This window comes from Hyperolius riggenbachi, chromosome 3, assembly GCF_040937935.1.
Source record: "Hyperolius riggenbachi isolate aHypRig1 chromosome 3, aHypRig1.pri, whole genome shotgun sequence".
NCBI classification, from domain to species: Eukaryota; Metazoa; Chordata; class Amphibia; order Anura; family Hyperoliidae; genus Hyperolius; species Hyperolius riggenbachi.
In genome coordinates, this window is record NC_090648.1 from 422,042,105 (window position 1) to 422,067,865 (window position 25,761).

Here is a 25,761-nt window from a genome sequence, read left to right on the forward strand (position 1 = left end):
AGTGGAAGTAACCAGGTCTATAGGTTTTACCAGTGCAGGTATCCGGGTCTATAGGTGCCCCCAGTATAGCCAGGTCTGTAGGCATCCCCAGTATATGTAGTCAGCTCTATAGGTCCCCCAGTATAGCCAAGACAAGACAAGACAAATAACATTTATATCGCGCTTTTCTCCTGGCGGACTCAAAGCGCCAGAGCAGCAGCCACTAGGGCGCGCTCTATAGGCAGTAGCAGTGTTACATAGTTATTTTGGTTGAAAAAAAGACATACGTCCATCGAGTTCAACCAGTACAGTGTTAGGGAGACTTGCCAAAGGTCTCCTACTGAATAGGTGCTGGCTTACTGAACAGGCAGAGCCGGGGTTCGAACCCTGGTCTCCTGCGTCAGAGGCAGAGCCCTTAACCATTACACCATTCAGCCACGCTGTAGGTGCCCCCAGTATATGTAGTCAGCTGTATAGGAGCCCCCAGTATATGTAGTCAGCTGTATAGGTCCCCCAGTATAGCCAGGTCTGTAGGTGTCTCCAGTATATGTAGTCAGCTCTATAGGTCCCCCGGTATAGCCAGGTCTGTAGGTGTTCCCAGTATATGTAGTCAGCTGTATAGGTGCCCCCAGTATAACAAGATCTGTAGGTGTCCCCAGTATATGTAGTCAGCTGTATAGGTGCCCCCAGTATAGCCAGGTCTGTAGGTGCCCCCAGTATATGTAGTCAGCTGTATAGGTGCCCCCAGTATAGCCAGGTCTGTCGGTGTCCCAAGAAGGGGAGGCAGCCAGTCAAAGAGGGCGATGGGCAGTGGCGGAGAAGGGGGGATGCCTCCCCCCTTCCCTCACCTTGGGGCCCCCCTTCCTGGCTCTCCCCTCTGGAATATTGAAGTGTAAATGGGCGCAGCGGCTGACAGCGGGCGGAGACTTACCGCTGTACAGCCGGCGGAGGGAGTGCTGATCTGTGCGCCACAAGTCAGGTCTACTCAAGACCTGACTTGCGGTGCACAGATCAGTGCCTCCTCCGCCGGCTGTACAGCGGTAAGTCTCCGCCCGCTGTCAGCCGCTGAGCCCGCCCACACTTCAATATTCCGGAGGGGAGAGCCAGGAAGGGGGGCCCCAAGGAGAGGCAAGGGGGGGGGAGGCTTCCGCCCTTCTCCGCCAATGCCCATCGCCCTCTTTCACTGGCTGCCTCCGCTCCGGCTCAGGGTTCTCTGCCGGGCGGCGGGCCCCCCCCCCTGACCACGGGCCCCCGAGTGCCCGAATGGTCAGTCCGCCCCTGCTCCCTACAATGCCAAGTGTCCGAGATTCTTGTCGAGGTACAAGTTCCCGCAGGCTCTAGGCTGGGATGCACTGACGGGCAGAGTGGACTTTCAAAACAGCGTATGTATTTCCACCAGTTCCTCTTATATATCGTCTGCTCAGGAGAATAGGCAGAGAGAAAAAGACAATAATTACAGTAATGCCATACTGGCCGAGAAGGCCTTGGTTTCCAATGTTGCGGGAGTTAGCATTGCAACCACCCTGGACACTGCCTTGTCCCAGGGACTTATTAACGCAAGGGAAGAGTCTCCATCCGGATCCCAAGGATTTGTCTTTAATGGCCTGGAAGCTGAGAGGGCGAAATTAACAGCCTTGGGATGTTCAGAATCAGTGACAGCCACTCTACTAAAGGCGAGAAAAAGTTCTACAAATAGGACTTATCATCGCATATGGGATAAGTTTACACAGTTCATAAAAGACAAAACAGTACATCCAGGTAAACCAGATATACCTACCATTCTCAAATTTCTACAAAAGGGAGTAGACATGGGATTAGGAACCAGAATTATTAAAGTTCATATTTCAGCTCTATCTGCATTGTTGGATATCAGTTTAGCTATCGACCCATTAATATTGCAGTTTACAAAGGCGGTAAATAAGATAAGGCCAGCAAAACAAAACTTATACCCACAGTGGGATCTACCCATAGTTACATTACCCAATTTAACGCTGAAGACAGTATTCTTGGTGGCCATAGCATCAGCAAGACGTGTGTCGGAGATACAAGGACTTAGCTGTTTACCGCCTTATCTACAATTCTATCCGGATACAGTTGTGTTAAAGCCGATGGCACAGTTTATACCAAAGGTTGCCACAAACTTTCATTTTGCACAGGAGTGGAATTTACCTGAGTTTATTGATCAAGATTCAAAAGCACCTTGAGCCTGGAATATACCAAAGATACTAAAACACTATGTGGATGTTACCAAACCGATTAGAAAATCCGACAGACTCTTTGTGATTCCAGAAGGATACCGGAAGGGACAGACTGCTTCCACAAGGACGATAGCCACTTGGTTAGTCAAAACAATTCTTATAACTTATGAGATTATGAACTGTACGGCTCCAGTTGATGTGACAGCACACTCAACCAGGGCAATCTCGACATCATGGGCTGCTCAAGCAGGGGTGTCAGCAGACGTGATATGCAGGGAGGCTAATTGGGCATCAACGAATACATTTGTAAATCACTATAGGGTGGATCCGGCCGCCACTTCAACAGTACAGTTTGGCAAAAGTGTGATTGCATCGGCAATAAGGGCAAATAAAATGTAAATAGGTTTGCAGTGTGTGCCTTTTCAAATGTAAGATTGTTTATTCTTGCATATTCAATTAATTAAAATATATAATTCCAAGCATTATTCTAGCCCTCCCTGGTCTCTTATTTGTTGGATAGTTAGATCCCACAGTATGCTGTCATGGATTTGACAGGAAAACGGAAAATTATATACTTACCTGCCGGTAATTTTCCCTTCCTGTCGAATAGCCATGGCAGCATACGGGAGACCCACCCTACAAAACAGCCTTTATAGAGACATAGTTACAAAAGCACGGAGACAAGGGGGTGGGAAAGATTTATAGTTACTAGTCCAGATTGGTTAGTGGACGGGGTTAACCCATAGTATGCTGCCATGGCTATTCGGCATTCGGAAAGGAAAATTACCTGCAGGTAAGTATACAATTTTCCGTTATTATGAAGCGCTAAAAGAAATCATGTAGTGACCCTGTAATGAGTGTTGCATACCCATCTAGTGGTAAGGCTGCAGCCCATCGAGCCCTATTCCTCAGCACTGTAGACTGCTGTCACTAAAGGCAAGTTCCCCAAAGTATTTAGCTTTATCACCACTTAGCTGAGACATGATCCTCTACAGCAGAGTTCCTTCATCTCGACCCTTTCGTCAAGGCCCACAAACATTCACTGGTGGTGTAGTTTCTCAGTAGTGCAGATTAACTCCCTCTGTGGATGTCTACATACAGAAAACATGTACTGGTGGTGGAATGGGTTGGAGATCATGGAGTTACAGGATTTTGCTTGAGTATCCCATTTTGTTCTCCTAAACTTTAGTAAATGTAATTTTGAAACCAGGGAAACTTTTCTTCGTAGGTGTTTGTGTGTGCATCCCCCGCCCCCCCCGCATTACAGTATCTGCTCCCCTGTTGGATAATTGCCTTGCACTATAAATCACTGGTAAATGAGCAGTACTGTCTTGCACATTGATCATCTATTGACTGGGAATTAGGAAGCAGCAGGGAGCCTGGTACAATCTTCTTTGATAATTGTCATGTAATGATTTCCTTGTGTTTCAATATTAGCAAACTGGGCTATAAATAAAGGTCTCATTTGCTAATTTCTCATACAGAGTAACTGGCCATGCTGGCTGAACTGCATTGATTTATCATTCTATATGAACATGCCAATAGACTTTACATACCCACCAGTTAATGAATGCTATTCTGGGGATACTGAGCATCAGCCATGAAGCTTAGACCATCATTGCTGCTGTCAGGGAAAGCTATTCTCGTTATAAGGTTTTATCCAAAGACAATTATGCTGCCAATAACTGAGGAGCTGTGTGCTGCTGATGTGTCTCTCTGCACTTAATACTATATATACTTGTGTTTTTTAAAGCAATAATCAATAAAAAAAAAAGGAACTTCTCTAAGAGCCCTTTTACACTTCATGCATTTTAATGTGTTGCGTTGCATTTTAATGCATTTTCTTTCTCCGTAGCAGAGCATTGTAAAAAAGCTTCAGTTTTTCAGCATATAGTGTGATAGAGGCCATAACAAATCATGGACACCGGACTGTACGTCATTTGTTTCAGTTACAACTGGCAGTAACTGATATAGTGTAAAAGGACCCTTGAAGCAAACTTCCTGAACTGAAACTGAAAAGTAAAAATAAGCATATACATGTCATACTTACTTCCCATATAGTCTACTCCTCATTCTCTTTCTCCTCTCCTGTGTCCTGTTTGTCCACTGTGCTCGATGGAATTCTCCATCCTCCATTTTGAAAATGATGTACCTGCAAATTAATATTACATGCTTACCTCGCCATCAGTTCCTCCCAGAAGCTCACCATTTTCTTCTTACTATTCCTTTCAGTTCTGACAAGATTTTGTAAACTAACTGACAGCAACTGATATATTTCAGTTCTATCAGTTTCTGTCAGTTATAGCTGAAACAACTGATGAGCAAGGTAATGTCCATGTTTCCCTATGGCTCAAGTGGGCGATATTACAGTTAAACAGTATGTTGACCAGGAAGCTGTTATGGGGCAATTCTGCACTGGAGGGGGGCCCTGGGGACAGGGAGGGAGAAGTCAGGGCCCCCCATACTCACGGCTGGGTCAGAGTGTGGCTGCGGCTCCCCCCTTCATCACTGCGCCCCCCTCCCTCGCTGCACTCCAGCTGGATATTCTATGGCTTACAAGAATGAATGGTGAACATTAGGGATGGTTAATGAAATACAAACAATTGTGACTTGATGCAGGATTAAGCAAATTCTGAATGCAAAATATATAGCACATAAAAATGGTCGAATCAAATTAAACTGAACCTCCGGACTAAAAATCGACTCAGCAGCACTGAAAAGGCTTGGTGTTTCTTTAACAGTTTCACAGCATCAGAACTTTGTTTCTCTTATACAAGCCTCATTTTTAGCTGCACAGAAGAAAACTGCCCGGGCTTTTTTCCCCTGATGCTGTGCAAAGCATGATGGGATTTCTGATGTTGTTGTTCTTGTTCTGCTGTTTTGGTGCAATTTTTTTTTTTTTTTTACATTTTGAATTTGACATTTGAAGCCTAGCGTGTGCAGCTGGGAGGGGTAATCAGGACACAGGACAGTTGGAAATGTGTCTCCTGCTCCTTGTCAACTCCTTTCAACCAAAAAGATGGCTGCCCCCATGACAAAGATGGCAGCCCCCATGAATCACAAACATTTGCCTGTTCTTTTAAAACAGGGTGGGTAAGAGATTATATTGCCTATCTATTCTAATTAACATAACTAATGTAACTTGATGACAGTTCCCCTTTAAGGGCTCAAACCGACTAGCAGCCTTTTCTAAAGCGAAGTACACACTTGAAAGATTAATGAAAGATCACAGACCAATTTTAGCCCCTTCCATGTAGTATGAGAGCCATACCTACAGTCTATTCTATTGAGCTGAATTCCCCATCAGATAGAAATCTTTGCAAGATTCTGTCCACATTCAAAAGATCGGTATCTGCAAAAGATCCGTTTCTGCAAAATGCATTCCTAGTCTATGATATCTGCAGATCTCATACACACCTTTTTTAACAGACATTCATCTGCAGATCTGACAATCATCTATGGATCTTTTGCAGGAACTGATCTTTTGCAGGAACTGATCTTTTGCAGATACTGATCTTTTGCATGTGTACAGCATCCTTGTGTACACCATCTTGCAAAGATTTTTATCTGAAGGGGAGTTCAGCTCAATAGAACAGACTGTGTAAAGTGTGCTCTCTTAATACATGGAAGGGGGTAAAATTGGTCTTTGGCGTTTCATTAATCTTTCAAGTGTGTACATAGCTTAAGCCCTAGTGATTTGAAAAAAAGCTCTTGATAATGCAATGGGGGATTTTTATAAAATCACATCGCTTAAGTGAGATCACACCCATAGCATTACATTAGCAAGAGCTTTTCAAATCACAAAGTGCTCAGAAAAGTGCTCCTAGTGGGTTCCAGGCCTAAACCTTGGTGGGACTTGGGTGGTCCATTTTCAAGCGGCATCAATTTGCATACAAGATTTACACAATCCTGCATCAACTCAGAATTCTTTTCCTCTTGTTGATCATCCCTAATGGACTTAATTTAGCTTGATTACTTTGTGTTAATTTGCATATAAACGCCGCCATTGCACAATGTCTCTGCAGCATCTTTCAGATGGGCAGTGGACAGACAATCTTACCGAGAAGATGTCTCTTTGAGGATGAGAATGGGAGCGCATGGACTGAAGGAGGAGTGCATCAGCCAGAACAGGTGAGTTTGTTCCACTGCTGAAAACTCTTCAGGGCACTGGGGAGCACAATAAAGTTGGGGGGGGGGGGGGGGGGGTTTGCCAGCATCTAGATTGGGGGCTGATTAAGGGAAGGTGGAGTTGTTAGGGGTGCCACAAGTTAGTTTTGCCTAGAGTCCTGTTGTTGCTAGAACCCACCCTTCCCCACCCTCCCAGTGATGCTTTGCCTAGGTTATGATGTCGTGCAGGCTTCTCCCTTAGAGCACTCTGGGAGATCATGTGATGTTCTGAACCTGCTCCCTGCAAAGGAAAATCGACATTGCATAATGATTCACCAGGAGTAATTAGGGCCCATTCACACTGGGGTGATTTGGGGGCGTTTTCCGCTGATTCCAAATTGCTAATAAATACTAGTGCTTTAAAAAGCGCCATTGTGATTAATAGTATATGGCAGTGATCTTACTGCAGCCATCGCCGGCATTTGGGTAAAATGAAAACGAGGTGTATGCAGCACTTTTCCACAATTTTGGAGCGATGGCGGTTCAACTGTTAAAAAATAGCTAATTGCGATCGCTCAAAAATCATAGAAATGAACGGTGAAAATACGCAAAATAGTACCCCCCCAAAAAAATCCCTTTGCAAAATTGTAGTGACTTTGTGAGGGTTTTTGCAATCTCCAGTGTGGACTAGGCCTAAAGAGTATAGCATCGCTAATAAATTATGTAAATCAGGGTGCGGTACTATTTTACAATGAGCAAACATTTACTACAAAAAAGTCAAGCATTAGGCACAGCTATAATGTGTTTAGAGATTTGGCATTTTATATCTCGCTAGCTGTAAACAGTCCAACCTGCATAAAATAAATGCTCTACGTAGAAGAAAGTAATGATGCAAAAATATTTCTAGCTGTTAAAGGACAACTGAAGTGAGAAGAATAAGGAGGCTGCCATATTTATTTTCTCTTAAACAATCGATAACGTCAGAAACACCTGATTTGCATATGTTTGTTTGGGTCTATGGCTAAAAGTATTAGAGGCAGAGGAGGATTAGCAGGTTAGCCAGGCAACTGGTATTGCTTAAAAGGAAATAAATATGGCAGCCTCCATATCCCTCTCATTACAGTTGTCCTTTAAGTCATAGACCCTTAAAAGGACAACTAAAGCAAGAGGGATATGGAAGTGGCCATATTTATAGTTTTGGCTTTAGTCGGGACGAGAGCGGGCATAGCTGTGCAGATAACGCAAGCATTCTACTTAGTACCAAAAGGGTGGTAACCGCATATACCAGTGAGGGTCCTAGTTGGGATAGGACCCTCCGGATGTAAGTAGGATTTGCTGTACACTGACAGTTGCTTTTTATGAAATAAAGTTGGTTCCTGATTTCATCCACTGAGAACATCCCTCTTTATTTTTATTTTTTTGGTGCACTGAGTTTGCACAAATAGGTCTGACCATCAGCAGGAGGGATCTCTGGAGGTGGGATGCGTCTACTGTGTGCCTGAAAGTACCTATACTGGGTGCAACTAGTCCTGGCTAACCTATATTGCGAGCACCTATACCTGGCTCCACTGGATTTTTACACCCTCACCCTGCGCTTTGAGTCCTATGGGAGAAAAGCGCTTTACAAATGTTATTGTATTGTATTGGGTGCAATTTAGCCTAGAAACTGCCCTGTGCAGTATATATTATATTTATTTTTCAAAAAGTGGATGCTTATCCTGAAGTGGTCATAATTGTAATTCCCACGTTTAATGCATACCTTAGAAATATAACCACTACCTTGAATCACCTGTCATTCCACTGGTCTAGAACAATCTCTAACACAATTAAACCCTGGCCTCCTGCAGTCACATTTCTGTACACATTACCTCGTATACAGTACACGTACAGTACTTATTGCTCCATCCAATACGATTCATAATTGTTCACTCTCCTACATAGTTTTCACAAATGTATCTTTAGCAGAAATCCTGTATGGACTATACATATATAAACCTATCACATGGCAGAAGAAGAGGTGGATGGATTCCTGATAGTAAGTACATAACGTTATCTTCCAGTGTTTTGCCTTTGGCCTTTTTCGTGAGTTATTCACCATAGTGAATTTGTTTTATGGGCATTTTGGAGCTGCTGCCGGCCATTCTCCTTTGGGAAATAAAATTAGAGGACCATAACTACATAAACCATTAGCCTGGTGTGATGCCTTCTTTTATAAATTGTCTTCATTGGGGAAGGCTTTCTGGCTCTATCATTTGCTAGATGGCTGTTTTTACAGGAAATTGTTTATACTGCTTTTTATGGTCCCCTCCAGGGGACAAACAGGTGCTGAGCTGAATCATATTGGAATTCAATATTCTCTCTATTGGTTGCTAGTAGACAAACAGAATAACTGGACATAGTCTGAGATGTATGTTAGATCACATACACACATAATATAATATCACGCGCTCCTGTATTCCAAGCGTCCCCAAAGCGCACACCCGTTCACACACAACCATCAGCGACCCACAGCCAAGCCCCCACATGTCGTCCGAGCCTGTACAGTGTGCAGGAAGTAGAATGTGTATATGTATGTTAAAAAACACACACACACACACGCACACGCACACACATGCACACACGCACACACACGTGTGGAAGAAACCATTTTTGGTGAACTTGATGGTGCTGCAGGGTTACATTGTGGAATACATGCATAAGGAGCACTGGAGATGGCTGCTTGTAGAATATTGGTAAACTTACTGATATTCTACTACTTTGTTTGGATAGTAAAATAACAGTGATCTTTACCAATATTTTGCTATGACCTAACCTAGCTCTACTCTCACACAGAACCCTCCCTTTGCCAATGCCTAACCCTTACCCCTGTGGTGCTTAACCTTAACCCCTAAGGCCCCCCCATACACTCCGAACACTAAAGACCCCTCCCTACTAAAAACTAACTCCCAATATTTTTTGCGCCTGCGCACAACTACTGCGCATGCACAGTATGCGCCAGATGACGTGGATGCACGAATGCCCACGCAAATGCAGAAGAGCCGACCCGCCTGCAGGGTCGCGGTTTTTACCAGCAGGAAAACACAGACTACTAGGGCTGTGGCGAGGGACTGAAACTCCTGCTAGGGGCTGGAAGAAGCCCCAGGTGAGTAAAATCTTTTTACTCATATTTGCATCGGAAGTCCTTTAACCTCCTTAGCGGTAACCCCTAGCTGAGCACGGGGTAAGCCGCCGCGGAGGATTTCTCAGCCCCTGGTGTACCGATTTGCACACTTTTTGCTTTTACATGTAGCTAGCACTTTGCTAGCTGCGTGTACAAGCCGATCACCGCCGATTCGCTGCTACCCAACGCGGTAGAGCCCCCCCAGACCCCTTGCGCAGCCTGGCCAATCACCGCCAGGCTGCGCTAAGAGGTGGATCGGGACTCCCCCAGACGCCATGACGTGGATGATGTCAATTACGTCATCCCGATGGTCGCCATGACGGCGGGGGAAGACAAACAGGAAATCTCGTTCTGTAGGGGATTTCCTGTTTGCTCTGATCGCCGGAGGCGATTGGAAGGGGTGGGGGGATGCTGCTGCACAGCGGCTATTATGTAGCTAGCGCTAGGCTAGCTACGTGATGTTAAATTATTATTTTTTTTTTTAAAGTGCTGCGCCGACAACCTGGCGGTTTTAATAGACCGTCAGGGAGGTTAAGCAATACCTGGCTGTCCTGCTGGTCTTCTGCCTCTAATATTTACAGCCATAGACCCCTAAACAAGCATGCAGATCAGGTGTTTCTGACAATATTGTCGGAACTGATAAGATTAGCTGCATGCTTGTTTCTGTTGTTCGTCAGACACTACTGCAGCCAAATGGATCAGCCGGGCTGGCAGGCAACTGGTATTGTTTAAAAGGAAACAAATATGGCAGCATCCATATGACTCTCACCTCGGGTCCACTTTAAGTCTATGATAGAAAGATACTGGAAAACGAATTCCAGCCTTCCCAGGTCTGCTGTACCAGTACATGCCCCATAGGTGTCACAATAACTGTACAAACATGCTGAAACCACAAGTTAGGTGTAATATCTGTCATTGATTTTTGACTTGTGTACAAATGTCAGTGCTGAAAAAGGAGGTATATTTTTTAATCATTTAATGCACAGAAATATATTTGCTATTTTCAGCTTCCATTAACCTCTGTGTTTCTCCGCATAAACTCTTCACATTTCCCTAAGTGTTCTGCTGTGAGCTGCTGTATCTGAAGTGTCTGAATTTACTGAGCAGCGGAGGCAGCGTCTGATCTCTCGCTCGTGGATTCGGGATTGTTTTGGAGTGGCATTAAAGGCAGGCGGGATTGAGGAAGCCTTATCAGTCTATAGCGCTGCTGCATGTAGAAGATAAGAGGCACAAGTAGGTGGCACCAAAGTGTCACAGCCATTGTCATACTGCTAATGCTTTATAGTTGGAAAGGGCAACTTCACACATGGGTAAATAAATTACTCAAACTGCATTTCCAGGCATGCCTTATCATTGCCCAATTTAAATGATGTAGCTTTTTAGAATATATTAGTTAACTGGGATCCTCGTTTACAATTTGTATCATGCTGATCTTTGCTTTGGTTTTCATTTACATGCTTCCTGGATAGAACAATGAACTGATTGCTGGAAGGCGCTCTATAGTGATCCCACTTGCACATGTTGCAGAGGGGCTCATGCTAGTGAATGACACAGTTCAGTGAGCAGTTTGGCCACATATTGGCCAAATATCGACAGTATACATCTGCACATGCCAGGGTAGGCATCCTAATGAGAATGGACTGATTGGTTTCCAGCTGTTTCTGTAATAAAAAATATGACAGGTGGTAAATGAAGTAAATGTATCCATATTATATAATTTGCTGCATAGTGTCAAAAAAGCATGCAATAATCAGTAAATGGATGTGTTTCCTCATATTCGTAGTGGAGCACATGTCCCCTAGGGCCCATGCAGCTGCACCACAGTCAGGGCTGGATTATCCTCTAGGTCAGGGGTCAGGAACCTTTTTGGCTGAGAGAGCCATAAACTCCACAAATTTTAAAATGTATTTCCGTAAGAGCCATACAATATGTTTCAAACTGGGCCAGTGCGAATGCGCAGCAGAGGGCTCATGTCCCTGTTGCCATGGTGATGTGTATACAGTTGATCCTCTGGGCAGTGGAAGTGTCAGACAGGTCTTCAGCTTCTTTTGGTTTTCAGCAACATCAGCAATTTTCCCTAGAGCCAGACAGGAGAAATACCGACTAATAGCTTGTAAAATTAGCTAACTGACTTGAGGGTTGATTCACTTTGTAGGACAAGGTCCTAGTAGGCTGCCTGTCATGTGACAGGCTGCCTATTGGGCCAATCAAAGTGCAGGGATCTCGGCCTACAAAGTCCCTGGATCTGACAAGGTCCAGGGTGGGACAATTGAAGCAGCCCTTAGTTTTGGGGTAGCACGAGTAAGTTAGTAGTGCATGCTACAGCAGTAGCGGGCCTACTTTGAAAATGTTACGTGCGCTGCCACACTGAGCTGTGCTGCCTAAGCAGTGTAGCTTAGTGAATCAACCCCTACTGATTTGTCTGTGAGCCAGATGTAGCCATCAAAAGAGCCACATCTGGCTCCCGAGCCATAGGTTCCCTACCCCTGCTCTAGGTGTTTCTACATATTACTCTCTAAACTTGTGAACTCTGAATTTATGATCTCTCTGTGATAGTCCGAGTCCCAATTCTGTGACTATTGTGTAAACAAGGGGTCTTATCTCGGCAAACAACTTCTCAGCCCATTTAGATGTTCTGTTTCACTTAAAGCGGACCTGAACTCAGAACTTCCTCTCTGCTCTAAAAGATACGCAACAGCATAGTAACTTTTAAACAAAAAAACATTTCTTTGTTACAGCTGATATAAATCCTGCAATAAAGCTGCACTGTTTCTACTTCCTGATTCATGGAACCAGACATATTGTTAACATCCTGTGCTTTCAAATGAGCTTATCTGCCGTGGCAGTCATGTTACACAGGAGATCAAATTGAGAGATCAAATTACAACTTGTGATTAGACACAAATGAAGGGGAATAAACTTGTTGCCGACCTGCTAACGTCAATGGGCGTGGCCGCGGCGGCAGCCCCAGAGCTGCCTAACTCCAACTGGTGTCAAGTCCTGGGGCTCTGTTTTGCAGGAGTTCGCGCACAGGCTGCGCGCGCATCTCCTGCTCGGGGCGTAGCTCCGCCCCCTCTTCAGTCTCAGAAGACTGTTACACGGCGAAACACATAGTACAGCGCTATGATCAGCAGCAGCGTTGTACTGGGGACAGCCGTGTGACACGGCTGTCCCCCTGAGGGACAAGAGAGCGATCGGCTCTCATAGGCAGAAGCCTATGACAGCCGATTGCAGGATTGGCTGGCCGCAGTGAGGGAGGGGAATATGAGAAGAAGTAGAAGGGAAAAAAAAAGGTATAGTTTGATTAAAAAAGTGACAGATAAATATTTATAAAAAAAAAAAAAAACACCTTGGGGGCGATCAGACCCGGTGGGGGGGGGGGGGGGGGGGGGAATCACTTGTGTGCTGTTTGTGCATCCCTGCAGCTTGGCCTTAAAGCTGTGGTGGCCATTTTAGTTAAAATTGTCCTGGTCTTTAGGGGGGTTTACCACTGTGGTCCTCAAGTGGTTAAACAGGCTAACCCATTCACACTTGTGCGCTTTACAAGCGAGTGCAGCATCGCTGAAAATTGCTAGCGTTTTGAAAAACTTTTGTACAATGAAAAGTATATGGAAGTGTTCTCATCTAAGTGATTTGCGATTTGCTGAAGTGCAAACGTGTTGCCTGCAGCATTTTCTGAGCAATTAGCGTTTCAGTGTTAAGTCTAGGAGCGTTGGTTACTCACTCTGGAAGCACTGGCCTGTTCACAATTAACAGAATTTCTATCAGCGATTTTACCCATCAAACCTTGCAGATTATCCACAAAACACCTCTTTTTCCGGTGCAGATGTAATTTCCTGTTTATGGAAGACAGACACAGCTAGAAATCGCAAAACTCTAATCGCTGAAAAAAAACCGCTTTCTGAACAGTGAAAAATTGCTGGAAAATGTCTAGGAGAAAATGCTGGAAAACTCCAGAAAATCGCTCAGCGCTTGCGTTTAGTGAATTCTAGTGTGAATGAGCCCTAAATACTCCAAATACATACAAGGTGCATTTCTTTGTTTTCCTTATGTCCTGTGCAAGAAGAGTTCAGGTTTACTTCAAGGCATTTTAATGATGTGTATTTATGCTTACAAAAAATCTATGTATGCCCTTTTGATGTTGCATGTGTATACAGTTGTGTTCAAAATTATTCAACCCCCACTGAAATTGAGTGTTTTGGCCAGTTTGACATTGATTTTGATCATTTCAGTCATCTTGTTTACAATTAACCACTTAACCCCACAGGGTTGAGATTTTTTTTTTTGCATCTGAGCAACTTTCACCTCCCATTAATTTGCCAATAACTTTATTACTACTGATCACAATGAATGATCTATATCTTGTTTTTTTCAGCCACCAATTAGGCTTTCTTTGGGTGATACATGCTGAGAATGAAATGATTCTAAATCCATTTTAACAGGAATATTAAGAAAGAAATGGAAAAAAAATCATTATTTCGCAGCTTTTGGCCATTATAGTTTAAAAGTAATACATGCTACCATAATTAAAACCCATGTACTTTATTTGCCCATTTGTCCCGCTTATTACACCATTTAAATTCTGTCCCTGTCACAATGGAAATAAAGGTGCATTTTTTTCAATTTGCGTCCATCACTATTTAAAAGCCCATCATTTAACCAGTTCACCCCCAAGGGTTTTTATCCTAACGGACCAGAGCAATTTTCAGTTGTTAGCGCTCCTCCCTTTTATTCCCTAATAACTTTATTACTACTTGTCACAAGAAAATGATCTATACCTCGTTTTTTTCGCCACCAATTAGGCTTTCTGTGGATAGTACATTTTACTAAAAAAATTTTTATTCTAAATGCATTTTAATGAGAAAAACAGAAAAAAAATAAAAAAAATCATTATTTCTCAGTGTTCAGCCTTTATAGTTTTAAAATTAAACATTCTCCTGTGGATAAAACAAACACGTTTTATTTGCCCAGTGGTCCCGATAATTAAACCGTTTAGATGATGTCCCTACCACAATGTATGGCGACAGTATATTATTTTGAAATATAAGTGGTTATTTTTCTGTTTGTTCTGGCCATAATTACAAGCCCCTATGTAATAAATTTAAATTAATTTTCCCCCATAAAATATAGAATAAAAAAAGCTGAGTCCCTAAGGCAACTATTTATTTATTTTTTTTAAGCTGATTTTTTTTTTGTTACAAGTGGTTTTTTTTGGGGGGAGGGTTGGAAGTGTAATTTTATTAATGATGTGTATATACTTGAAAATGTATGTATTTTGTAGGTGTAATATACTTTTTGGCCACAAGATGGCGCTAGTGAACACTCATAGGACGTGTTAACTTTTTTTTTTTTTTTTTTTTTACACTTTATTAAACTGTTACATTTCCTGTTTATGTGAATGGACGTAGCCGCTGTTCACGGTCACGTCCATTCACTCCAGGCACTGCGATTGGGTAGAGGACTGTTCGGTCCTCTTCCCCAATCGCCCAGCACGGGATCCCGACGGTAATGGCGGCGGTAGCGGCGGACACACGGCGGTAGCAGCGGCGGGAATGCGCGACGTATTAAAACGTCATGTTGCTGTTAATAGCGGTAAGCATGACGTTTTAATACGTTAGGATGGCGGTAAATGGTTAATACATTATATTGATATACTCCTTTGACATGCATATTTAAAAAGTTCAGACCTTTAGGTAACTATTTGGGTTTTTTTATTATTGTAAAAAAAAATTTTTTTTTTATTAAAAATTTTATTTGGGTATTTTTTAATGTGGGAGGTAAACAGCTAATTTTAAATGTTAAAAAATGTATTCATTTAATAGAAAGTGATTGTGGGCCCGGTTGCCAGTGCGACTGCTGTGACCCTTGCAGTGTCCGCCTCCATAACCGCACCAAGTGCCGAAGACAGCCCCTATACCCAGCATACACGTCGCTGGAACCTCCCATGGGTTAGTCGGACCTGATGAGAAACTGTGAGGCGGGCAGCAGTGTAACATCACAAAACGTTACCAGGGAGATGTGTGGACACGGGCGGAGAACATCTGCCCGCCTCCTAAAGGCAGGGCGCAAGCGTCACCGCCTCATGCCAGCTGACCACGTGGAGAATTCCACCAATCAGCCGGCCCTCCGTCTCCCTGTATAACAGCATCGGCATCGGGCAAGCCGCGTTGTCATGACGATTGAGACTGTGAGGACACTGTCCGTGTGGAAATATGAAGGCGGGCACATGAGGGGACAGCAGGAAGGTCCCGCTGCATCAAGGAGCCACAGGCAAAGTATTCCATACACTTGTCACCTTCTTATAGTCAATAGGAGGCACAACATGAAAAAATAAAATGGGAATACAAATAAAAATTATAAGGATGAGAGAGCAAAATGGAAAATAATAAAAATGATAAAAGTGGAGGAAAAAAAAGGATAAAAATAAAAAAAAAGAAACTGGCATTCACAGACACACAAACATGAAATGTTGTTAATGCACATTATATAAGTGGGAATAAATCATATTCACGATTCATGCCACGGGGTTCTAAGGTATCAAGAGTGCTGTGATAGGGAGACGTTATGCATGCCCTAAGCATTCGCAGAGGCAGGATTCCTCTCTGTGTCAACAAAGCCTGGCAAAGGAAAGAAGATTAGTTATATTACAGAGACAGTGCAACTAGAAAAGGCTGCAGTAATCCAGAGCACATTAGTACAGGTATAGTATAGGAACTTATAGGATAGAAGAAATAAGGCTGAAAATTTTGTTACAGAGTCACGGGGCCCTGGGCAAGATAGCAGTTTTTGCTCACTGCTGATGGTCATTTTTTTTGTTTTTTTTTAGTAAGATTTGGTGGGGGCTATAAGCCACTAGGCCTCTACTCTTTTCAGGCCCTAAGCAACTGACCAGAATTGCCTTGTGGATGATCTGGCTCTGCATGGAACCCTGTCTGATGAGACCAAAATGTATTGGTTAAGATGGTGTCAAACATCTGCGGCAGCAACAAGGTGAGGAGTACAAAGAGCTGACAGTCAAGCATGGTGGTGGGGGTGTCATGGTTTGTGGCTGCATGAATGCTACCAACACTAGAGAGCTACAGTTGATTCAGGGAACCATGAATACCAACATGTACTGTAACTTACTGAAGCAGAGCTGGGCCACAGGGCAGTATTGCAACATGAAGACCCCAAACCCCCAGTTTGTTAAGCTTTGCTAAAGAAACTGATGGTTAGTTCACACTGGGCGCTTGTGGGAGCTTTTCAATGCTTTGCAGATCACTAGCGATCAGCAAAGCAATTTGACAAATGTATCTCTATGGGATCAGACCCGCTGCAATTTATGCAAATCACAAATGCTGTAAAACGCATTACATGCATCATTTTGGGGGTGACCTGGATGTGATTCTTCTTCTCTAGTCTTGAATGGGAATAGGAAATCGCTGAAAAATCTAATACGTTTTGTGCTGCAAAGTTACGATCCAAGTATGAGCCAGCTCTGAGGGTGAAGGTTACTGGAATGGAAGAGTTTCCACTGCGTGCATGTTGTGCGGAGCGGAGCGATCCGAGAATCTGCAGCATGCTGCATATTCTTGCACGGCCGCATCCGCCTGCAGCCGCGTCCCATCTCTTCAATTCATAATTATAGTAGTAGAAAAAAGGATGGCTGGCACACAATGCTGGCTACCATTCAATAATCTGTCCCCTGGGATCGTGATGTGCTCCAACAGTGACAAACAGGGGCGTTTCTAGGGTCCTTGGAGATCGGGGGCACTTGTGGGCACCAGGTGGGGAGGTATATGCGGGGCGCGCAGCAGCAAAAATGGGCGTGGCCATGAGGTGAGTGGGCGTGGCCATGGGTGAGGCCAAATGTACATGAACTTAGCAGCGGTGTAAGCTACAGATACCGGGCCTGCCCATCGAAATATTGGATGGAGCCCCCTGTCCTTTATTTAGATAAAGGCACAGAGTAACACCGTACACTGTACACACTGGAGGTAGATTAGCACACAGTGCAGGCACTAGAGAACAGCGTATACTGTACATACTGTAGGCAGCAGAATTCAGCACACTGCAGCTAGCGTGCCAAAAATATGAGGATCACGTTGTGCGGTGCGCTTATCGCGCCCCCCGAAAAATGGGTGGGCCATGGGCCAGAATGTAGGTGTGGTAACGGGTGGAGACAAATTTACATGAACCTAGCAATGGTGGGACATTAGATTAGGACAGTGGTGGCGAACCTTTTGGAGGCTGAGTGCCCAAACTGCAACCCAAAAGTCACTTATCTATCGCAAAGTGGCAACAGCAATTTAAACTAAATACTGTACAAACGTTTTAACTCATACATGAACATTTTGGAAAATCCAAGTTGAAAATAAACTGTGAAGATAAAAAATTTCATCCATCCTACTCCTGAAAAATGTATTCAATTTTTTAGAACCTTCCAGTTTTATTTTCTGTTTTAAAGAGCTAAAAAAGTAGGTTTAATGCTATTGTCTCATATGATAAGGATTCAGCTTTTCCCATAGTCTCGCAGTTAGCAATCATGTGACCCCCAACAAGACAAATTCAGCAATCATGTGACCCCCAACAAGACAAATTCAGCAATCATGAGGCCCCCGACAAGACAAATTCAGCAATCATGAGGCCCCCGACATGACAAATTCAGAAATCGTGAGGCCCCCGACATGACAAATTCAGCAATCGTGACGCCCCCTACATGACAAATTCAGCAATCGTGACGCCCCCGACATGACAAATTCAGCAATCGTGACGCCCCGACATGACAAATTCAGCAATCGTGACGCCCCCGACATGACAAATTCAGCAATCGTGACGCCCCCGACATGACAAATTCAGCAATCTTGACGCCCCCAACAAATCATGAGGCCCCCAACAAGACAAATTCAGCAATCATGAGGCCTCTAACAAATCATGAGGCCCCCAACAAGACAAATTCAGCAGTCATGATGCACATAAATGGACAGCATTTCACATAAATAGGCAAAATGCCCCCTTAATATGGTAGCCCCCCAAGTTAGGTAGTGAGTGACAGCGACCCCCAGGTTAGCTAGTAAGTGACAGGCGCCTCCAGTTAGGTAGTGAGTGACAGGGACCCCAGTTAGATAGTGACAGGGACCCCAGTTAGCTAGTGAGTGACAGGGACCCCCGATAGTGAGTGACAGGGACCCCAGTTAATGAGTGACAGGGACCCCTGATAGTGACAGGGATCCCCGATAGTGATTGACAGGGACCCCCGATAGTGAGTGACAGGGACCCCTGATAGATAGTGACAGGGACCCCAGTTAGTGAGTGACAGAGACCCCCATTAGCTAGTGAGTGACAGGGAATCCCGATAGTGAGTGAAAGGGACCCCCGTTAGCTAGTGAGTGACAGGGACCCCCGATAGTGAGTGACAGGGACCCCCGTTAGCTAGTGAGTGACTGGGACCCCCGAAAAACTAGTGAGTGACAAGGACCCCGGATAGCTAGTGAGTGACAGGGACCCCTGATAGATAGTGACAGGGACCGCAGTTAGTGACAGAGACCCCCGTTAGCTAGTGAGTGACAGGGACCCCAGATAACTAGGGAGTGACAGGGACCCCTGATAGATAGTGACAGGGACCCCAGTTAGTGAGTGACAGAGACCCCCGTTAGCTAGTGAGTGACAGGGACCCCTGATAGATAGTGACAGGAACCCCAGTTAGTGAGTGACAGAGACCCCCCCCCCTTAGCTAGTGAGTGACAGGGACCCCCGATAGTGAGTAACAGGGACCCCCGATAGTGAGTAAAAGGGACCCCCGATAGCTAGTGACAGGGACCCCAGTTAGTGAGTGACAGGGACCCCTGATAGTGAGTGACAGGGACCCCCGATAGTGAGTGACAGGGACCCCCGATAGTGAGTGACAGGGACCACCGATAGATAGTGACAGGGACTCCTGATAGATGGTGACAGGGACCCCTGATAGATAGTGACAGGGACCTCAGTTAGTGAGTGACAGAGACCCCATTAGCTAGTGAGTAACAGGGACCCCCGATAGTGACAGGGACCCCCGTTAGCTAGTGAGTGACAGGGACCCCCGATAGTGAGTAACAGGGACCTCCGATAGTGAGTGACAGGGACCCCCGTTAGCTAGTGAGTGACAGGGACCCCCGATAACTAGTGAGTGACAGAGACCCCCGATAGCTAGTGAGTGACAGGGACCCCTGATAGATAGCGACAGGGACCCCAGTTAGTGACAGAGACCCCTGTTAGCTAGTGAGTGACAGGGACCCCCGATAGCTAGTGAGTGACAGGGACCCCTGATAGATAGTGACAGGGACCCCAGTTAGTGAGTGACAGAGACTCCCGTTAGCTAGTGAGTGACAGGGACCCTCGATAGTGAGTGACAGGGACCCCCGATAGCTAGTGAGTGACAGGGAGCCCCGTTAGGTAGTGAGTGACAGGCGCCCCCCCCCCCTTACCTCACAGCCAGCAGACCTCGATCAGCGCCGCGGTCGACCCGACCAGATAGGGCGGGCGCCGGACGCACCACGCTGTATATGCGGAAGTGATGTCACTTCCGCACATCAGCGGTGTACGCTAGGTCCTAGCGCCCGCTGATCGAGGTCTGAAGCTCTGGCTGCGGGGTCAGCCGGGGGGGGGGGGGGGGGTGTTAGGCAGCGGCGGCCGGGGAGGCAGCGGCGGCCAGGAGGGGACAGCGGCGGCCAGGAGTGGACAGTGGGCAGTGCCAGGCACCCCTGGGGAGGAGATCCGTGGCACCCCAGGACAGATTGGGGGCACGTGCCCCCCCCCAAAATAGGGCTAGCGACGCCCCTGGTGACAAACTTGATAGATAGATAGATATATCAGATAGATCTGAAGAAGCGGGTTATCTGTGAAACGGCTGTTAGACCTACCCCTCCCTTTGCACAATCCTGTACCTGTATCTGTCCAATAAATTTTCACTGGTAGCAGACGTCCTGGTGCCCAGCGCTTTCTGTATCTACTGATCTATCTCTTCAATTCACTTCTGCATCGGGAGATGCGGAAGTGACGCGGGCGGCGGCGGAAGTGATGCGATGCAGCTAGGTTGCCGCATTCGCATCACTTTAGTAGTGGAAACTGGGCCTAAGGCAGGGCAGGAAAATTAATTCTGGACACAAAATATTGACACTTGATCTTGACATTCTGAGGGGCGTACTCACTTTTCTTGCCAGTGGTTTAGACATTAACGGCTGTGTTTTGTTATTTTGGTGGTACAGCAAATCTACACTGTTATACACACCGTACACTGCCTACTTTACATTGCATCAAATTGTCATATCTACAGTGTTGCCCCATGAAAAGATAGAATTGAGTACACCTCTAACATTATTGTAAATGTTTTTTTGTATTTTCTTTTGTGAGATAAGTTATCTGCATCATAACACAGTCATAGTAGTAGTTACATCTCTTCTTTTCTTGTGTGGCTCCAGCTGGAGCAGCCATATTGCACCATCAGGCTGTGGACAGCAGGTCCAGCCACTCCCCGGAGACTTTATCGTATGGACATTTACCGCTACACTGAACAAATCAGCACGTCCAATCATGTCATCATGAAGCACACATCCAAAGTCACTTCATAATAACATTTCTGGGAAAGAAGTGCCACGTTTCCTTATAAAATGGGACATTAAATAAGACTGATCACAGGAATATAACCGATATTATAAAGAAAATTGACTAATCTGAATTACTGTGTAAAGTTTCAAGTTTAAAAGGTAATATATGGGAAAAGAATAAGAAACTTCAGTTATTAGTTTGACCAGAGACAGAATAATCTAGTCGCTAGCTCAAACCAAATCTTATTTTTTTCCCTTTTGTAGGCACCATTTAAGCAGGCCATACATACAACAATTTTTCCTGGCAGATCCGGGCTCCCATATTACTCTGGTCAAATGTTCCGGAAATCTATAACCTGTCACATTTGATTGTAATTTCAATTGATTTTGGACCAAAAATGTATTGAGATTTTCTATCCAATCGTAATTTTCAGTCAGTTGGACGTGGTAGGAGAGTGGCAGTAGGTCAGTGGCCGATTGTGCAACACTGCAATTCGATAGATTTTCAATAAGTTTAACCTCCCTGGCAGTCTATTAAAACTGCCAGGGGGCAGCAGCAGCCTAGCGCTAGCTACATGATAGCCGCTGTGCAGCGGCATCTCCCCACACCTCCGGCGATCAGAGCAAACAGGAAATCACGTTCAGAACGGGATTTCCTGTTTGGCTTTCCCCGTCGCCATGGCAATGATCAGGATGACATCATCCACGTCATGGCGTCAGAGGGAGTCCTGATCCACCCCATAGAGCAGCCTGGCGGTGATTGGCCAGGCTGTGCAAGGGGTCTGAGGGGGGCCCTCTAACGCGGCGTGTAGAGGCGAATCGGTGTGGAGCGGTGGCGATCAGAACAAACACGCAGCTAGCACAAAGTAAAAAGTGAGCAAATCGGCCCACCAGGGCCTGAGCTATTCACCGCGGCGGCTTAGCCCGAGCTCGGGCTTACTGCTGAGGAGGTTAATAGTGAAGTCTATTGAAGATATGTGTGCAGTGTATGGATGGAATCGATCCCTGTCCTTCAGATCAGAGGGATTGATCTGTTTGCTACATTGTGCAGAAATCTATGTGTGTATGGGTACCTTCAAGTTCCATACACACTGCAGATGAAACGTGTCTGATAACGACTGCCTCTACCGAGAATCCAACATCTGCATGCCCCTCTCGATCCACTCGGCCAGCAATATGACCTGGCAGAGCCACGGCCGAAAGGATTATTCCCCACTTACACCGCCGCCACTCCCACGCCGCTCCATAGTCCCTCCAACTCCCCGCATAGCAACAGTCGTTAGCCCGATTGCTAGGAACGTATCTGTCAGCCTCAGTTCTGCAATATTGCCTGAGGGATCAGGAGCTTGCATTGATTTTGGCTGTGCCTTGAGACTTCGAATGGCCCGATCTCCTAAAGGTGGCCATACACATATAGATGGTCACCAGATTCTACCATCAGATAGAGCCTTGTCGCATCAAATCTGGCAGGGATTTATCTGGTCTGAGACACACATTAGGAACACTTTTAATTGATTGATTTCAGTAAGAAATCTATAAAAAAAAAAAAATAGTCTTAAATCTATTGAACTGCAGCATTGCAACAAATGACCCAGTGCAACACTATTGGCTGTCGATCTGCTGTGGCTCTTGACCCGCTGTCGTCAATATCTTCCATCAGGATCGATTGATCAAATCTGCCAGAAACCAATACAGCATGCGGCCAATCAGTCATAGTTATCAAATCGATGGTATTGATGGAAAAAAACTTATCTGTATGGCCGCCCCTTATCCAATCACATTTTTGAAATTGATTGGGTACCTACTGACTGGCTTCTAGAGTCAACTGATCTCTGGAAGATTGAGTAAAGTGACAGAATCTTGTGCAGATCTCAGCTAATGGAGGGGTGCCATTACACACTAGTAAATGCTTACAATAACGTCTTACTATGATGCCAGTTGCAGAGCTGATTAATTTGCCTATGTGACATGGCCAAAAATCTAATAAACTTTCAGCAATTCTTGCTATATTCTGATATAACCCAGGCAATAGGTTCAGCCTTTTTTTTGTCACCATATAATGAACACGTAAGGTGGCCAGACACTGGTCCCTTTCAGATCATTATCTGATCAGAGAGGGAGCTGATCAAATCCCTCCACATACTGTACACAAATTTTAGCATGAAATTTGAGTAAATGCCTGTTGGGTGTAACCATCTAGGTCCAGCCCCCCCCCCCCCTCCCTCCCTCCCCGAGTCGTGCAAAGTGTAGGTGCCCTCACCTGTCTGCTGGCACTTCCTCTTTCATCTTCTCGTCCCCATTGGCACTTTTTCCTGTCTCTTCTCTCCCAGGGCGCCTGTCCCATGACTAAATGCTGCGGGCCAAACACCTCTGGATCAAACTTAGAAATGTGACAGTGCAGACTAGTGTTGTACCTCTTTTATGGTTTAACTCAATGGATGCGTGTATTTTTTTTAAACCTATGTAACTATGGGCCTGATGCACTAACAAGTGGTAATAATGCTGCGTGCAGAAATAGCAGGTGGTGCTAACAGCAGAAGGCGTGGTACACTGCTGCGGTAGTACCAGTTATATTGCCGTGGGCTGCCTCTGCATGGCAATAATATCACTACTTAGTGCATCAGGCCCTATTTAGGTAGAGCAGGGGTGGGCAAACTACGGCCCTCGTGGCCATTTCATTCGGACCTCTGATGCAGGGCCCGATGGTGTTCTCCCCCCCCCCCCCCAAGAGGTGAACTGGCCCACCAGTTCCAGGGGAGTCCTGTTCCAGCAGGCAGAGCGGGGCTACGGGAAAATGGCATCCAAACCCCTGCACTCTAGTCTATTTGTGTTTCCAGTGCTGGGTTTCGGGCACCATTTTCCCATAGCCCTATTCTTCATGTCAGCGCGGGAGTTCTGAAGGTACTAATGGGGGTGGGGGGGGCATAAAAGAGGAATCCTGCCTTTTATAAGGGGGGGGGGAATTGTGTGTATTTTGGTGAAACACAACCACATTATATGTATTTTCAGGGAAATGCTGCAAAATGTGTGTATTTTTGGGTTAACGCTGCCACATTGCATGTATTTTCTGGGGAAATGCTGCACAATTTGTATTTTCTGGTAAACGTTGTCCTATTATGTATATTTTTGTAAAATGTGCATTACGTGTATTTTCTGGTAAGATATTGGCTCATTATGTGTATTTTCTGGGAAAATGCTGCAACATTACATGTACTTTCTGGTGAAATGCTGACGCATTGTGTATTTTCTGGTAAACCAGCATTATGTGCTGTTGTCTGAGGGAGTCTGCCTGCTTGTTGTCCCTAGGCGTTTATTGTTTGATGCCAAAGAAGTCTGGCTGCTGCCATCTGCTGTTTATGGGTGGGGGGCATTGTCTAATTACCTTTAGGGTCACTTTGCCTGTGGTTTGGGAAAAAACTTGGGCCCACTGTCTGTGTTACACTAGTACATTACAGTCGCTCTGCCCACATCCTGTCATGGCCACAGTCATTTCTTTGCGCGCCGCACTCCTGTTCTGGTCTGGACCCCACAGTAAAACTTGAGAACCCCATGTGGCCCTGGAGTCAAAAAGTTTGCCCACCCCTGAGGACTCTATTCGGCCTCTAGTTTTTGTCACGTAACTCAGGCGCCCCAGGAGAGAAGCAGCAGGGTTAAGTACAGGGGCGTAACAATAGCCCCTGCAAGGGATTCAGCTGCAGGGGGGCCCCTAGGGGGAGAAGCCTAAAGGCAGGGCCTGGCTCTGGAGCCCTTCAGGGCCATTTTTAGGGGCAGTAGCGGGAACAGTGCAGGAAGTGGGAATAGCAGGCACAAAAAGCAGCGGTGAGGGAGGAAAGACTCCACCCCCACTACCATCAGCGCTCCCCCCCTCCAGCAACGACAGCTGGGGGGTGGGGGGGCCCACCCAAAGTTTTGCAAGGGGGGCCCAGTGATTTCTAGTTATGCCCCTGGTTAAGTGCCAGCAGTTGAGATAGGACACAGGTGAAAGTGACGGTGGACGGGTGAGTGTAAGCTCTGATAATGCATCAGTCATGCCAAAACCGGATGCCACCAGTGATGTCCTCCCGACATACCGCCGATCGAACAATACATTTACTTCCAGCACGATTGAACAATTTGATTTTAGCCAGATTCGATTGGCGTCATAGATTTCTAGTAGATTAGATCATATGATCGAATTGGCAGTATACTGATGGAAAATATCAACCAGTAAATGGCCACCTTTATCCACTTCCGGATTCTGCAGACGCTTATCTACGCCCCTGCAGTAGATAAGCGTCTGCAGTATGTTTGTTTACCGTCGCCGCCACGATCGCCGCACTACTCCCGTCCGCAATCGCCGCTGTCCTCTCCCTCCATGATCGGGGAATGCTTCCATCCCCGATCACTGAGTCTGCGATGACTCACAGTGTTGTTTAACAAAAATCCCCCCAAGAAACAAAATTCCGTTCCGTGTTAGATTTACAGAAGAAAGAACTCCATAGCGCCATCTTGTGGCCAAAAAGTAAAAATACATCCAAAAACAGTCTAATACACTAACCCATAGGGTGATTAAATAGGTTTTTTTAAATATATTTTAACCTCTTCCTCCCCACCCCATAGTTACCAAAATAAAACACTTGTAAAAAAAAAAAAATACACCATTAAAAAAAAAAAAAAAAAAAAAAAATATATATATATATATATATATATATATATATATATATATATATATATATATATATATATATATATATATATATATATATATATATATATA